General features: G+C 38.9%; 2 long non-coding RNA genes across 3 annotated transcripts in view; one reads left to right on the forward strand and one right to left on the reverse strand.

Annotated features, from left to right (window-relative positions):
• The first annotated feature begins 8954 nt into the window (after positions 1–8954).
• Positions 8955–18244, forward strand: part of LOC118767211 — a 17501-nt gene continuing 8211 nt past the window's right edge. Inside the window, exon 1 of the long non-coding RNA XR_005003117.1 lies at positions 8955–8965. This is a non-coding gene — a long non-coding RNA (uncharacterized LOC118767211). The remainder of the gene's footprint in view (positions 8966–18244) is intronic.
• LOC118767210 overlaps positions 16586–18244 on the reverse strand; it is a 2116-nt gene continuing 457 nt past the window's right edge. Inside the window, exons 2-3 of one of the 2 annotated variants that reach the window (XR_005003116.1) lie at positions 16663–17773; positions 16586–16632 (exon numbers count right to left, since the gene is read on the reverse strand). This is a non-coding gene — a long non-coding RNA (uncharacterized LOC118767210). Of the gene's footprint in view, positions 16633–16662; positions 17822–18244 lie in introns of those variants that run through there. The other variant, XR_005003115.1, reaches the window with a different exon arrangement.

Raw genomic sequence — 18244 nt, forward strand, 5'->3', positions numbered from 1 at the left:
GTCTGACGAAAAAAAAAGAACGATAATAAAAAATTTAATTGCTTGTAGTAAACTGGAATAGTAGTAACACGTTTAAAATTCTCTTTGAATGTATCGATGTAAAAATAAAGCTTGATTTCAAAGAAAGTTTACTGCTGATTGATATTGATAGTTTATTTTTATATCCATTTTTCTGAGTCCGATTAGGCGAAATAATGCAGACATTGACGTCTAATGAGACAAAATCATTGCTAAAGACTGACAATGCTCACTTCCCTTTGCTTTGTTATCCTTCGCTCTCTCCTCAGACTTTGGTCAAGGGAAACTAGACGAAGATCCGTTCAATACTCCATTTCAATTATTGCTTTTAGTAATCAAAAAGGTAACGAGAAATAAACGGAAAGTGTGTGTATGTATGAAGGACGTGCCGAGGAACAGTTTGCAAGACAGGTGCATCCAGTTTACCATAGTTTGTTCAGATGAGCAATGTCTGGCCTTTGCAAAAGAAGATACAGATTTAAAAAAAGGCTTTATGCAGATCGATGGTTTTCTTTTAGATGAATGCTGGTGAAAAAAAGGTTTACTTTTCCTTCAATGCAGTCCAGAATATGTCTGCACGTGCACAGAGACGCAGTTGATATTTTTCTAATCTTTTACTCGTTTCATTCACGCGGCCATGCTGGAGCACGGCTTGTAGGAATTTTTTAATCGAACTATTTGACCCCAGAATTTACTTTCTTTTTAATTCCGGTAATTTTATTCTATCGGTCCTTTTTTGCCAAAGCGCTAATTTACGGGGGGATGTAAGCACACCAACACCAGTTGTTACTTTTAAATAAAGTATATATATATATATATATATATATAATATATATATATATATTATATATATATATATATATATATATATATATATATATATATATATATATAGGCGCAGGAGTGGCTACGTAGTAAGTAGCTTGCTTACCAACCAAAGCCCGTTGTGTATATATTTATATGTGTGTGTGTGTGTTTGTTGCCCCCCCCCCGCCCCCACACACACACAAACAACTTTCGTTTCATTCACGCGGCCATGCTGGAGCACGGCTGGTAGGAATTTTTAATCGAACTATTTGACCACAGTACTTACTTTCTTTTTAATTCTAGTAATTATTCTATCGGTCTTTTTTTGCCAAAGCGCTAAGTTACGGGGGATGTAAGCACACCAACACCAGTCGTCAAGCGATGGTAGGGGACAAACAGCGACACAAAGACACACACAGGCGTGGGTGGGCGTTAAGAAGCTTGCTTCCCAACCACGAGGTTCCAGGTTCAGTCTCACTACGTGGCACTTTGGACAAATGTCTTCTGTTATAGCATTGGGTTGACCAAAGTCTTGTGGGTAGATTTGGTAGACGGATACTGAAAGAAGCCCGTTGTATATATATATATATATATATATATATATTATATATATATATAGGCGCAGGAGTGGCTATGTGGTGAGTAGCTTGCTTAGCAACCAAAGAAGCCCTTTGTGTATATATTTATGTGTGTGTGTGTTTGTCCCCCGCCTACCTTCGCTTGACAACCGATGCTGGTGATTATGTCCTCGTAACTTAACAGTTCGTCAAAAGAGACCAATAGAATAAGTACAAAGCTTACAAAGAATAAGTCCTAGGGTTGATTTCCTCGACTAAAGGCAGTGCTCCAGCATGGCCACAGTCAAATGACTGAAACAAATAAAAGAATATATGTGTGTATGGGTGTATATATATGTGTGTGTGTATGTGTCTTTGTATCTGTTTGTCCCCCCCCACTCCTATCACCGTCTGACAACCAGCGTTGGTGTGTTTATGTCCCCACAACTAAGCTGTTCGGCAAAAAGATAATTACAGAATAAGTATTTGGCTTAAAGATAAATCTTGGAGTCAATTTGTTCGACTAAACAAACCCGTCAAGGTGGTGCTCCAGCATGACCGCAGTCATGCGACTGAATCAAGTAAACAAATATACATACATAGATAGGCGCAGGAGTGGCTGTGTGGTAAGTAGCTTGCTAACCAACCATATGTTTCCGGGTTCAGTCCCACTGCGTGGCATCTTGGGCAAGTGTATTCTACTATAGCCTCGGGCCGACCAAAGCCTTGTGAGTGGATTTGGTAGACGGAAACTGAAAGAAGCCTGTCGTATATATGTATGTATGTGTATATATATATATATATGTGTGTGTGTGTGTGTATATGTTTGTGTGTCTGTGTTTGTCCCTCTAGCATTGCTTGACAACCGATGCTGGTGTGTTTATGTCCCCGTCACTTAGTGGTTCGGCAAAAGAGACCAATAGAATAAGTACTGGGCTTACAAGGAATAAGTCCCGGGGTCGATTTGCTCGACTAAAAGGCAGTGCTCCAGCATGGCCGCAGTCAAAATGACTGAAACAAGTAAAAGAGAGAGAGTATAAACGACGGGAGTCTTACAGTTTCCGTCAACCAAATCCATTCACAAAGATTTAGTTAGCCCGAGGTTATTGTAGAAAACATTTGCTGAGGGATTGAACCCAGTACCATGTGGTTGGGAAACAAGCTTTTTACCACACAGCCACACCTACACCTATATTTAAGACATTTTTTACAGAATCTATTTATTTTATCAGTGTACAAGGGAAAGTGAATTGGCTTTATTCAAAGAGAGCAGGGAAGGAGGGGACTCTCAGTTCAGAGATTAAAGAGATGAGTAGGATTATCTTTATTCTTTTATTTGTTTCGGTCATTGGACTGCAGCCATACTGGGGAACAACCTTGCAGGGTTTTAAGCAAACAAACCAACTCCAGCACTCATTTTCCCGAAACCCTGAGTTATGGGAATGCAAACAAACCATCAACAGTTGTCAAACAGTGGGAGGGGACATGGCCGTGCCGGTGGCACGTAAAATGCACCAATCCGACCGTGACCGTTGCCAGCCCCGTCTGGCACCTGTGCAGGTGGCACGTAAAAAGCACCCACTACACTCACGGAGTGGTTGGCGTTAGGAAGGGCATCCAGCTGTAGAAACACTGCCAGATCAGACTGGAGCCTGGTGCAGCCTTCTGGCTTCCCAGATCCCCGGTCGAACCGTCCAACCAATGCTAGCATGGAAAGCGGACGTTAAACGATGATGATATATATATATATGTGTGTATATATATATATATATATACACACACACACACACATATATATCCGCGATGAGGAATCAGTTTCTGACTGAAGAACGAAGGCTTTGAGTGACCCGTTTGTCTTTTTGTTCGTCCCTTCGTGTATTTCACGTTATTTATTTATGTAAAGGTTTATTATATATATATATATATATATACATACATACATATATATATATATATCACCGTGACTGACCAGGCTATCAGATGTTGCTACACATCATTGGTCACAATGTGCTTCGCATTGTTTTTTCGTTTTCAAATGACGCCAGCCCGCTGGCTAAGAGAGCAGGCCAACAGAAGAAAGAGTGAGAGAATGTTGTGGCGAAAGAGTACAGCAGGGATCATGCACCACCCCCTGCAGGAGCCTCGTGTCGCTTTTAGGTGTTTTCGCTCAATATACACTCACAACGCCTGGTCTGGGAATCGAAACCGCGATCCTACGACTGCGAGTCCAATATATATATATATATACACCATGGCCACGGCAGCAGTGGTAGCAGCAGCGCCAGAGCAGTGGCAATGGCAGCGGCAGAATAGTGGCAACGGCAGCGGTATCAGAGCAGTAAATATATATATATATATATATGCTGTTATGATGAGAAATAGTTTCTGACAAAAAAAAATAATAATAAATTAAATAAAATCATTTTATTCAGCATTGTAAGCATTTGAAGCACAAATGTAAACATGTCTGTTTTTATTGGAAATGGCTGACTACCAGCCTTCAACAAAAGTATTACAATAAAGCACCTGAGCCAGAAGTTGCAATGATGATTGCATACCATTCATCAGTGCTGTAGCCATTTAGCATTTAGACTACTCTGTCAAATTTAATGCTTATTTATTCATGTTCATCATCATCATCATCATCATTTAACATATGCTCTCCATGCTGGCATGGGTCGGATGGTTTGGCATGGAGCCTGCTAGCAGGGAGCTGTTTGGATTGGAACTGTCTGTTATGGCATGATTTCTACGTCTGGATGCCCTTCCTAATGCCAATCACTTAACAGAGTGTGCTGTTAATCCAATGCCATAATAATAATAGTAATAATAATGATAGCAAAAGGGGCTGATTGCTACCTAACTCGGATACCAGGAAACCCCAAAATGGCAGAAATTCAAAATATAGTGCTCTTGGGAGCTGCTCATATCCTTTGTAATCTCAAGTTTTAAAACAAACATAATTTTCGTATGGTTTTTTAGGCATTCACTAGTACAACACTAAGTACAAAACCAAATATATGGCACCCTAGGCATAACACCAACATGAACTTCCAACTTGTTGTCTCTTGAGGTCTCTGGGTGAGACTTGGAGCCAGCTTGTGCAAATGTAGAGCAAAAGTCAAACATAGAATAATAATAATAATAATAATAATAAATGTAGCACCGACACAGGTGTGTTAATGCAGCACCAGCACAGGTGCTTTTTAAATGGTATGAGCACCTGAAAGGACAAGCCTATATGTGTGGAAGACAGACAGCAATTGTACTAAGCTTGATCATGTATTATCTCATAGTTTTGAGGTTTTGATGATGTGATTGCTCATAGACATTGTAGGATAAGTGTAAGAGGCCAGATCTGGCTGTTTGAACATAAAACAGGTAAAATATTTGACCTGTATATGACCAGTTTAAATACTAAAATGTTAAAGATTTAGTCTTTAATTGGTGCTTAATAGACCCTTACTGGATGACAGGGAAATTTAAACAGCAGAGGCATAATTTACTGACACTCCATCGGTTATGCCGAGAATTGTTCCAGTTGATCCAATTAATGGAACAGCCTGCTCTTGAAATTAACATGCAAGTTACTGAACACTCCACAAACATGTGTACTCTTAATGTAATTCTCAGAGAGATTCAGCATGACACAGAATATAAGATTACCATTCAAGCGTGATCGTTACCAAAGTCGCCTTACTGGCATCTGTGATGGTGGCATGTGTAAAAGGATTCGAGCAAGGTCGTTGCCTGTACCGCCTGACTGGCCCCCATGCAGGTGGCATGTAAAAAGCACCCACTGCACTCTCGGAGTGGTTGGCTTTAGGGAGGGCATCCAGCTGTAGAAACTCTGCCAAATTAAGATTGGAGCCTGGTGCAGCCATCTGGTTCGCCAGCCTTCAGTCAAAATCGTCCAACCCATGCTAGCATGGAAAGCAGACGTTAAACAATGATGATGATGATGATGATATACCTTTGAATTACAGAAAAAAAACTCATTTTTGTGAGCTGAGCCATAATTATTTCTTCAATAACCAGATCAATATCAATTATCAGTCATCAATTATCAATACAAAACTGCTCCCACCCACAAGCTTGTTTTTTTTTTTCAGCCCAACTGCTCATCATTTCATTGCAGCTATCATTGAGAGAAGATCCATCAGTGAAACCAGAGCTTGTTTGGATGGGATTGATCAACAAGTCAGCATTGCAGCAGGATTGATATCCTACAAAGCTCTGTCTTCTAGATGGAGCTATGTCTTCAGATGTGATCATGCCAGTTCAACCACCAGATGTCTGATTCCAATTATAACAAGAGCATTCAGAGTGTGCAAACCTCCACCAAAGCAGCACCAACATCCTCTCAATGATTAGCCAGAGATGCTTTTAAAATGAGAATATCTGAAATAAACTTGACTGCTCTCACAAACGAGAATATCTGAAATAAACCCAACCCCTCTCAAAAGTTAAGTAAAAAAAAACAGGAAAAATAATCCAGAATCCTTGTCCAGTACCGTATCCATCCCAAAATCTAATCACTTTGTGCCAATCATGAGGCCAAACATCCCTGAAAGTTTCATCCAAATCTATCCAGTGGTTCTTGAGATATTTTGTCCAAGGACAAACCAACAAACAAACACAACTGAAAACAATACCTCCACCTTCACTAAGGCAGAGGTAATAAAGCATAGAATTGATTAGTTTCACATAATTGATCTTTGGCTTATATTTATGAATGAGTGTGGCAGTATTGTAGCCTACAATCTACAATATGGCTGAAGATTCCTTTCATCCTTCCAGAGTTAATAAAGTACCTATCAAGTAGTAAGGTTAATTTAATCCACTAATTAATTTAATCCCTCTCCAAATTTCAGGCTTTGTATATATATTTGTTGTTGTTGTTTTTTGCTATATTTTCTTCTTTCCATTTTGTTTGTATTTCTTGTCAAGTGTCTTCCCAACACCAAGGGTAAAGAAACTCACTATATACATCAATAGGCCATAAAAAAAAAACACCACATTGCTTATTTACAAAATCAAATAAAGTCATGTAGAAAAAATTATTTACATGGATGGTAGTCATTTTGACAGTGACAATCCTCTTCTCAATACCTGTGATGTACCAATTTACGTAAAGCAATCTTATGTATTGGGTTATTTGGAAAGTTTCTGCCGATTTATAGTAGCTTACCTTTCGACTTATTTTAGAACATGTTGAGTCCATAAAATAGGATTTGACTACACCTCCATTTAGAGAACAGTTTAAGCTATCTTTTCATGAAAGAAGGTTTATGTTCCTATAACCTGTGTTAATTCTGTAACCCTTTAAAATGAAAGATAAGAAAGTTCATTTTTGGCACATGATGCTTTGGGAACCAGACAAAAATTGCTGCAGATCAGCTGGGATGTGTTACCCCACCCTGCATATTCACCAGATATTGCTCCTTCGGATTTCCACTTATTCAGGTCTCTGCAGAATAGTCTTAATGGTAAAAATTTCAATCCCTTGGGTGACGTAAAAAGATACCTTGATGAATTCTTTTCCATGAAACCACCTCAATTCTGGGAAGAGGGTATTTTCAAGTTAAAGGAAAGATGGAGACGCATTGTGCAAGAAAATGGTTCATATTTGGTTGATTAAAAATGTAATGGCGAGTATTTATTGACCTTTTTCTTTCCTTTAAAAATTGGCATGAACTTTCCAGACAACCCAATACTTCTTCCTAAGAGGCAAACATTCTGCAGAATCTCTACAGGACATTACATTCCAATTTCCTTTAATCATGTGCCAGTGACATCACTCCCCAATCCCTAATGTACTAATTATCACCAGTATAACCTTTACAGATTTCATGTTCCAAATCCTCACAATCTCAAATTTTAAGGGGCTGTATTTTTTCAACTTTTTATCTTTCTTCACAATCCTGAAATCGAATGGACATGGTAGATCAATCAGAAAACAAATTCCATTTCTGTTATTGTAATGTCTGATTTCTATCTTCTTAACTGCTTGAAATGGAAAATCTCACAAAATCTTGCATGTTTCCAACTTAAGTATTCTTCCTACCTGATGATTGTACCATGTACTTCTTGCTTCAAACCCCAACTTCTTTCAAAGCTTCCAGTGTATTATTATTATTGTTATTATTATTATTATTATTATTATTATCAAGTGAGAGAGCAGCTCCCACCATCAAAGTGACACTGGGGTAAAATATACGAAGGACATTGGTGTTGCCTTAGTGGATGTTTTCACCCTCTGAGTGCTCTTGTTATTATTCCTTCATAATCATCTGACAAGTCACAATAAGGACCTCAGACAGATAATACTTTCTTTAAGATGTGCGCTGTGCCAAATAAGGCTGCTGTTTGCAAGACATCAATTTTGCATGGGATTTCCAGTTGCCTTAAAGAGTCTTAACCCTTTGGTGTTTAAACCGGCCATATCCGGCCCAAATATTCTGCATGTTTTATATTCAAACTGGCCATATCTAGCCTCTCACACCTAACCTATAGTGACACTCTAAAAATAAACAATCATATCATTGAAACCTCAAAGCTATAACATAATGCATGATTAATTCAAAACAATTTGAGTGAAAAAGTATTACATTCGATAGAGAAATTTGAACACCAAAGGGTTAAAGTTTCAATGGGATTGAACCCAATGCTCCGATTACCACTGATATCACTTTTACACGGCTCTTATTATAGCATAAAGAAGATTATTATTATTAAGGTGGTAAGCTGGCAAAGCCGTTAGCACGCCGGGCAAAATGTTTAGTGGCATTTCATCCATCATCACCTCCTGAGTTCAAATTCCACTGAGGTCAGCTTTCATTCTTTTGGGGTCAATATATTAATGCCAGTGAAACACTGGGGTTGATGTAATCGACTAGTCCCCTCTCCCTCAAATTTCAGGCTTTGTGCCTTTAGTAGAAAGGATTATTATTATTATTATTATTAGTATTCATATACACACAACAGATTAGATTATTGGAAAAGAAAAATTCCTAACATCAGACTACAACAAGTAACCTTAGATGCCACAAACCCTCTCAAGTATCCTACCTGTCCCTAGCAACACCGATTATTATTATATTATTTTTATTATTATTATTATTATTAATTAGTCATTTGGTTTGAGTATCAAAGTCTCAACTTTTGACCTTTTCTACTGATCTTGTCTGCATCTCAATAAATAAATAAATAAGATAAATATTTATTTATTTTGTGCACAGTTGCAATGAACAGAATTGCTTAGCTGACATTTCATGATTGAAAGCGTCTGTTAATGGTTGATCAACTCTGTTGGTTTCGAGTGGGAAAGATTGGAAGTTGCAACGTTCATGCCTTTTTGCAAATATATTTATGGAGTAAGGGAAAAACCCTGTCTAGGAATGAAACGTAGGTCACACATTCGGTTTATATGGTATGGATGTACAATCACTTTTTTTGTATGATTTATAATGCTATGGGTAAATACCTAGAAAGAAAGAAAGAAAGGAAAGAAGAGAGAGAGAGAGAGAGAAAGAAAGAAAGGGACAGAGAGAGAGAGAGAGAGAGAGAGAGAGAAAGACTCTGTGTGTGTATGTGTGGTCAAAAAGTTTTATCAATATATGTTTCTTTATTACCCACAAGGGGCTAAACACAGAGGGGACAAACAAGGACAGACAAACGGATTAAGTCTATTACATCGACCCCAGTGCGTAACTGGCGCTTAATTTATTGACCCCGAAAGGATGAAAGGCAAAGTCGACCTCGGCAGAATTTGAACTCAGGACGTAACGGCAGACGAAATAAGACTACGCATTTCGCCCGGTGTGCTAACGGTTCTGCCAGCTCGGACAACAATACTGGGTTGGTGCATAATCATTGCGGCTATTTTTCAACAAATTTTATTCAACAAAAACAATAACAATATTTAACAAAAAACATCTTTAAATGATTATTCCAGCTGCCAAGCAAATGGGAAGCAGTAATTGAAGTAGATGGTGAATATGCTCCAGAATAATCATTTAAAGATGTTTTAGTTACATGTTATTATTTTTGTTGAATAAAATTTGTTGAAAGAAAGTTGCAACATTTATACACCAACCCAATATTTATCCAATAGCTAGAAGTCTCACTGGACTTATATAAGCTTGTCAGTCATACTATAATACTTACTTACTTGTGGCGATATTCACCCTGGGCGGGTTGAGTCAGCTTCTTTTACCACCCTCAAGGCATCTTGAACCATGGCAGCCCATGCATGACGGTCCTGTGCCAGTTCACTGGAGATAATGAACCAGTCACGGTTCCATCGGTGCAGGCCAACCACCTGCGGTCCCGTGAGCACGGAGAGGTCCTTCTTGATCGTTGTAACCCAGGTCTTCAGCTGCCCGCCTGCGCGTTTCTGCCAGTTGGGAAGTTGAGTTGGGAGAAGGACATCACGGCTCAGTTCACCCACCAGACGCCTACATGCATGGCCAAACCACCACAAGCGCCGTTGCAGAAGGACAGATGGAAGAGGCCACAGAAGCCTGTCTCTGCAGCCCCTTCCATCTGTCCATACTATAATAGGGATGGGTTTTGTTGGAAAATTTGTTTTGTCTTGTGATTGCTGGCAGTTGTTATGAGGTAAATAATTCACTATGGTATAGCAACATTTATGTAACAAATAAATGGCAAAACATAGCAAAGAGGTTAATATAATGCATACCAAAAGCCTCTTTTTTAGTGCTATAGGTTAAGGAGCACACACATTCACCAGCTTGCAGTCGTTCCTTTCTCAGCCAAGCCATCTGGTACCAAATGTCTAGCCATATATCTTGCTAAACATACAGAGTGTTTGGGCTAAATTTTACAGCTTGCATAAAAGGAAAAGAAAGCACAATATCCCATCTGAAGGTAAAAGCGTTTTAAAAAATCAAAAATTATCAACTAGATTATACTTAGGAGATAACAGTTTACTTGAAGTAGCTGCCCTCAGCTTACACCATGACCTCAAGATGGTTCAGGAACCTAGTATATGCATCTCTCACTGTATCCCTGGAGAGATCATCAAACAGCTCCTTGATCCTGGCCACTAACTTGGCCTTGGTGCAGCAGGCAGAGCAGTTGATGTCTTTCTCAACCATTCCCCACGCAGAGCACTCCTTGGGATTATAATCAAGGGATATAGAAGGACAGAAATTGGGGCTGGTGAAGTTGTATAAATTATCATCAGACAACCCCTTCTGACTCTTTCTGGGGATATGACAAGGAGATGAATCCTGCTGCTGCACATATGACGACCTTCCAGCAGTAACCCTCAACACCCAGAGTTTGACTTCAGTCTCCAGAAGTTTCTCATAGCCATCTGAATTGAGCCTTAAGGCCCTATTTAAAGATGTGGGGCAGCATGATGCACTGGTATGGACAACTCCTCCATCTCCTGCTAGATCATCCTACCAGGGCTTTACTTTCATTTGACACAGCAGCTGCGGGCTGGAAGAGGCCTCATGGCAGGCCCTGCACCAGATAATTGGTCATGATTGGGGAAGATCTCCAGAGGATCAACATCACTTTGGAGAATGCAGAGGGGCTGGCACAGGACCACCAGTGATGGAAAGCGCTGTTGGATCTGGTTAGCTCTACGCATGACAACATCTATAGATCATCAGCTCTGTGGCTCATCAGATCCAGTCAAACCATACAACCCATGCCAGCATGGAAAACAGACATTAAATGATGATGATGTCTTCAAAGTATTTCATATAAATCTTGGCTTCTTCCAATGGCTAGATTCTAACCCAGGCCACAGCAACGAAATCCACCTACCACACCTCCTGGTGCAGCATCACTGCCTTGAGGTCCTGGACACATTCCAGGCCTGTGTCTGCAATCGAGTTATCAATTTAAGTGTGACAATGTTTTCCTTTTCTTACATCACCATGAAATGAGTTCTGCAAGATTAATTTGGATGCTTACAGTTCAGAGTGGCACATGCACTGACCAGATAGTTACAGCCATCTTTGCCTGATATTCTCACTAACTTTTGGCAGGTTTCCATAAAAGCTTTCATTTGTCGTATGTTGCTGCCATTTCACATTTAGAGCCATTTGTAGCATCCTTGTGTAGCAGCCATCTAGCCTGTTTGATAATTTCCTCTCACTGTTCACGTTCCACTGCCATATAATACCTATTTCTGTACTACCCACAAGGGGCTAAACGCAGAGAGGACAAACAAGGACAGACAAATGGATCAAGTCGATTACATCGACTCCAGTGCGCAACTGGTACTTATTTAAATGACCCCGAAAGGATGAAAGGCAATTTCCTCGGCGGAATTTGAACTCAGAATGTGAAGACAGACGAAATACCGCCAAGCATTCCGTCCGGCGTGCTAACGATTCTGCCAGCTCGCTGCCATATAAAACCACTGATTCAACAGTAATAATGAAGGACCCATAACTATCTCTTCTACTTACTGGTGTGGTAGTATGCCTTATTTTTCCATCTGGCAGTGAGCCATTGTCAGTTGCCTATGGTAGTCTCACACTATCTTTTTTGTTTTATCTTATTTTATTTATACATTGAGCATGGCCATTGCCAGTACCACCAGACTGGCCCTCGTGTCGGTGGCACGTAAAAGCACCCACTACACCCTCGGAGTGGTTGGCGTTAGGAAGGGTATCCAGCTGTAGAAACTCTGCCAGATCAGATTGGAGCCTGGTGCAGCAATCTGGTTCGCCAGTCCTCAGTCAAATCGTCCAACCCATGCCAGCATGGAAAGCGGACGTTAAAGGATGATGATGATGATGATGATGATGGTGATGGTGATGACGATGGTGATGATGATGATGATGATGGTGGTGATGGTGATGATGATGATGGTGGTGATGGTGATGATGATGGTAGTGGTGATGATGATGATGATGATGGTGGTGGTGGTGATGATGATGATGATAGTGATGATGATGATGGTGGTGGCGATGATGATGGTGATGGTGGTGGTGGTGATGATGATGGTGATGATGATGATGATGGTGGTGGTGGTGGTGATGATGATGATGATAGTGATGATGATGATGGTGGTGGCGATGATGATGGTGATGGTGGTGGTGGTGATGATGATGATGATGGTGGTGGTGATGATGATGATGATTGTGGTGGTGGTGGTGATGATGATGATGATAGTGATGATGATGATGGTGGTGGCGATGATGATGATGATGGTGGTGGTGATGGTGGTGGTGGTGATGATGATGATGATGATGATTTATTTGTTAGTTATTATTTTTTGTCTTGTCAGATGTTGAAAACTCTGACCACACAAGGTGCACTTTTTATCATTGTTTTCATAATGATGAACAAGTTCCTCTCCAACCTCACTTTTGAGACAAGGAAGAATAACATTCAGTAGCAATACAAGAATTAAAAAAAACAACAACAACAATCCAAACGTGAATAATTGGCAACTTTATTTAATATCACAAGAACAATTAATTCTTACAACAACCTTCCTACAAGATGACTACAAAAAAATATTATACATTATGATTTAATGGCTAAGATTTTAATGTAAATTATATCAAACATTATAAGCTTATATATTATTCAGGGCTGACAACAACAGCTGGATTATTTGGACAAAAATTCAATTATTATACAACACAATATACATATATTTTTCATGTAGGTTTAAAACCATATACTTTTAGTTTCAGAAGTAAAATGTTATTGATATACTTTCTTCACAATATCATTAACTATATAAATATGTTAAAATAACTTTGCTCAGGAATGAAAATCTATTCACAGCCTTTCTTCAGCAGGCACTCAACCATAAAAATACATAAGTAATATAAAAGTATGTTTGTTTCTGTGGCTAAGTGGCACAGTATGAAGAAATTTCAACAACAAACCTTTAAAATAAAATCACCGAGATTTTTGGAACTGTCCTTATATGTCTACTATGAAATAGGAAATATTTCAACATGATCAATATTGAGTTATATATGCTTGTATTATCGAATCTCTATTTTCTCTTTATTTCCTTTTACTTTTTTCAGTTATCTTCACATGCTGTATTTCCATATGCACAAACACAATAATTCATGCAATAATGCACACTACATGCATTACTAATCCCTTCAATTATAGGCACAAGACCTGAAATTTTATGGGATGGGCTACTTGGTTACATCAACCCCAGAAAAATGAAAGGCAAAGATGAAGATGAAATGCTGCTAAACATTTTGTTTGGCATGTTAATGATTCTGCCAGCTAGCTGCCTTAACTCTTTTGTTACCATATTTATTTTGAGATGCTCCGTGTTTCTTTCTATTATTTTATATATAACATAGAATTTAGTAAAATAACTTAGTTATCATTAAGCTAGTGTTAGGAACATAAATTGTGACTAAGATTTGGTGGAAGATTTTAATTCAAAACTTATGAAAACAAGACATTTGTACTACAGAGCCAGAGCCGGTTTCAGCCAGGTTGGTAATGAAAGGGTTAAGAATTGTTTCTCTATTATATATTTTAACTCTTTTGTTACCATGTTTCTGTTGAGATGCTCTGTGTTTCTTTCAATTAATTTTAAATATAACAATGAATTTAGTAAAATAACTTAGTTATCATTAAGCTAGTGTTAGGAACATAAATTGTGACTAAGGTTTGGTGGAAGATTTTAATTCAGAATTTATGTAAACAAGACATTTGTACTACAGAGCCTGAGGTGGTTTCAGCCAGGTTAGTAATGAAAGGGTTAATATAATGCATTATCAAACGATACACTATTACTCAACAGAATCACATATACTTTTTTTATGTGACCCCCTTCGGTCATGAATGACCATGGGATTGCACCAAGAAAGTTACCCTCCGAGGCACAAGTCTGGGCAAGGTTTTTTATGGAAGACCAGCAGTTGCCCACACATACCAGCCTCCCCTCTCCACGCCACCGATGTTATCCAAGGGAAAGGCAAAAGCCGATACTGCTTGGCACCAGTGACATCGCAGCTCATTTATTAACGTTCAAGTGGCTGAGCACTCCACAGACATGTGTACCCTTAATGTAGTTCTCGAGGAGATTCAGCGTGACACAGAGCATGACAAGGCTGGCCCTTTGAAATACAGGTACAACAGAAATAGGAAGAAAGAGTGAGAGAAAGTTGTGGTGAAAGAGTACAGCAGGGTTCACCACCTCCTGCCGGAGCCTCGTGGAGCTTTAGATATTTTCGCTCACTAAACACTCACAATGCCCGGTCTGCGAATCGAAACCACGATCCTACGACCGCTGCCCCAACCACTGGGCCATTGCGCCTCCTATATACAGTCACATATAAAAGATAGGAAGTTATATGCAAGCTATAACCATGTGTGGTACGCCATTACTTAACCTTCTATGGAAAGATGTATACATCCTTTGTTAATGGGCTTTGCTGACCTCTTACTTCAGGAAGTGAAGTAAAGAGTATTACAATGCACATGCATTTTCAATAATTAGCTAAGTCAGTGAAGAGGGAATAGCTATAAATGGGAGTTAATCCCCATTCATAGTTACTCCCGGCAATGATGAGTTATCTGCAAAAAGGTCTAACGTCAGACTGTTTGCAGTGTTTGATTATCTCCCTTATCATTCTAAGCCCACATTCTGGAGTCACCATCGTTCTGGAGATCAATTAAGTACTAGTAACATACAGCAGTCAATTTAATCAACACTGTTTCTCTCCTTACAATTTTGTGACCTAATGCAAATATAGGAAGCCAGTACCGATTTTTATAATGAGTGTAAAGTTCTTAGATTTATATGGAGACAGAAGCACGGAGCGTAAATATTCATGTTTGCAACTCATTAACCTGTGCAAGTGAAATGGCTAAAATTGTTTCAACATTTCTGCTGTTTCACTTCTACTCCTCTACTCAAAATAATACTAAAGTTAATAAGATGTAATAAGATTATTAATAATCTTATTATTGATAAGATCATAATATTTTTGGACTATTATCCTCGTTAGTAATATTAACTATTAACTACCCCGCTAAATAGTAACAATTGCACTAAATATTATATTAACTATTTATCACAACTGAAGATGAAATTAGAAGTAAAAAAAATTACAATCAAATAAACAAGACTTTGCAAATATAAAAAGTTAGTTTGTTTTACAATATTTCCACTATAATATTACTAATTATTTATCTCGCTCATTAGTGCAGATAAATCGTCAATTACTTGATCTTTCAGTAATTGAGAAATCCACATATCTGTGATCAGCACAATCAATATTTTCTGGGGAAGAGAACAGTAGATTATATCAACCCTAGTACTCAATTAGTATTTATCTTAATGACCCAGAAGAAATGAAAGCAAAACCAACCAAAGAGGGATTTAAATTGCAGAAATTAAAGAACTGTGCTACTAAAAATCTGCAAAGCATTTTGTCTGATGTTCTGATGATTCTGCTAATCCACCAACCTCCACTTATAATTCTCCAAAAACTAATATAATATAAATTAGAATTAGTATAATATAAATTGAGGCAGTGAGCTGGCAGGCTTGCTAGCAAAATGCTTAGTGGCATTTCATCTGTTTTCACATTCTGAGTTCAAATTTTGCTGAGGTCTACTTTGCCTTTAATCTTTACAGAGTTGATAAAATAAATACCAATTGAATATTGGGATCAATGTAACTGATATACCCTTCCCTACAAATTTCTGGCCTTGTGCCAAAATTTAAACCCATTCTTCTTCTTATTATTGTCCTCAAGGTGGCGAGCTGGCAGTCGTTAGCATGCCAGGTAAAATGCTTAATGGTATTTTGCCTGTCTTTACATTTAAATTCCGCCAAGGTCAACTTTGCCTTTCAGCCTTTTGGGATTGATAAATTAAGTACCAGTCAAGTACTGGGATCAATGTAATTAACTTACTCCCTCTCCACAAATTTCAGGCCTTGTGCCTATAGTAGAAAGAGTTATCATCATCATCATCATTGTTTAATGTCCGCTTTCCATGCTAGCATGGGTTGGACGATTTGACTGAGGCCTAGCGAACCAGATGGCTGCACCAGGCTCCAATCTTGATCTGGCAGAGTTTCTACAGCTGGATGCCCTTCCTAATGCCAACCACTCCGAGAGTGTAGTGGGTGCTTTTACGTGCCAATTAAGTGGTATTGGCAACGGCCACACTCAAATGGTGTTTTTTACGTGCCACCTGCACAGTAGCCAGTCCATACCTAATGTACCTATTATTACAGGGATTGTTTCTGTTTTTAGAACTTCATCATCACCATCACCACCACCACCACCATCATCATCACCAAGAAAACATTATTCTGAAACATTCAAATGTTAAGTGTCATTAATCAGTCAGATTCTAGAAAATTTTAAACCATTATTTTATTGAGTATTTTCCAATGATCTTTAACATATATAATATTGATTTCTAATTTTGGCACAAAAATACATATTTTTCAGGAAAGGTACGGTTGATTAAACGAACCACTCTATTTGGCAATTACTTAATTTTATTGAACCTGGAAGGACGACTGGCAAGGATGACCTAGGCAAAGTACGAACTCAAAATACAAGAGGAGAGCATAAGTAAATATTGGTTTCTAATTCTGGCACAAGGCCAGCAACTTTGGGCAGGAGGTTAGTCGATTGCATCAACTCCTCATCTCTTAAATATAGAACAGCTGTTGGTTTGTTTACATTCCCATAACCTAGCAGTTCAACAAAAGACCACTACAATAAGTATCAAACTTAAATAGTAAGTACTGGGCTAGATTTGTCCAGTTAAAGCATTCAAGGCAGTGCCCCAGTATGGCCACGGTTCAATGATGGAAGCGAGTTAAAGATAAAAGATAAGAAGATAATCCGTAATGCAAAACACACTGTGAGACATCAACGGATTTCAGTTCCTATTACACCTTTAATCCACAGAAGCCAGATCATTTAATGTTGGTTAATGTAACCCTTTCTCTTTAGGCACAAGGCCTGAAATTTTAGGGAAGGGGCTGAGTTGATAACATCAACCTCCATGCTCAACTGGTACTTAGTTTCCTAACCCTGAAAGGAAAAAAAAACGTAAAGTCAACCTCAGCAGGATTTGAACTCAGATCATTGCTAGGCATTTTGTCCAGCTTGCTAACAACTCTGCCAGGTCACAAATTCTTAATGCTGGTTAAGTTAATAATAACAACCACTGATATTATTTCGTATTCCAACCTGTGTCATAGAAATTTCAATTTCATATTCAAACCACGCATCACCATGTCTGCATACATCCACATGTCAGTGATGTGAGTGCAATTAATTTGCCTGCTAATAGAAAACAACAACAACAACTCACCTTCAAATGTGTTTAGTGTGTGTGTGTGCATGTGCGAGACTCTGTGTGTGTGCATGTGTGTGAGACTGTGTGTGTGTGCATGTGTGAGACTGTGTGTGTATATAGATAGATGGGCAGGCGGACAGATAGAAATGAGTATGTGTTTGTGTGTGTGTGTGTATGTATGTATGTGTGTGTGTGAGGGAGAGAGAGAGACTGTGTGTGTATATAGATAGATGGACAGGCGGACAGATGGAAATGAGTATGTGTTTGTGTGTGTGTGTGTATGTATGTATGTGTGTGTGTGTGTGAGGGAGAGAGAGAGACTGTGTGTGTATATAGATAGATGGACAGGCGGACAGATGGAAATGAGTATGTGTTTGTGTGTGTGTGTGTATGTATGTATGTGTGTGTGAGGGAGAGAGAGAGACTGTGTGTGTATATAGATAGATGGACAGGCGGACAGATGGAAATGAGTATGTGTGTGTGTTTGTGTGTGTGTGAGGGAGAGACAGAGACTCTGTGTGTGTGTGTGTGTGTGTGTGTGTGTGTGTGTG

Source organism: Octopus sinensis, linkage group LG19 (genome assembly GCF_006345805.1).
Source record: "Octopus sinensis linkage group LG19, ASM634580v1, whole genome shotgun sequence".
Lineage (NCBI taxonomy): Eukaryota > Metazoa > Mollusca > Cephalopoda > Octopoda > Octopodidae > Octopus > Octopus sinensis.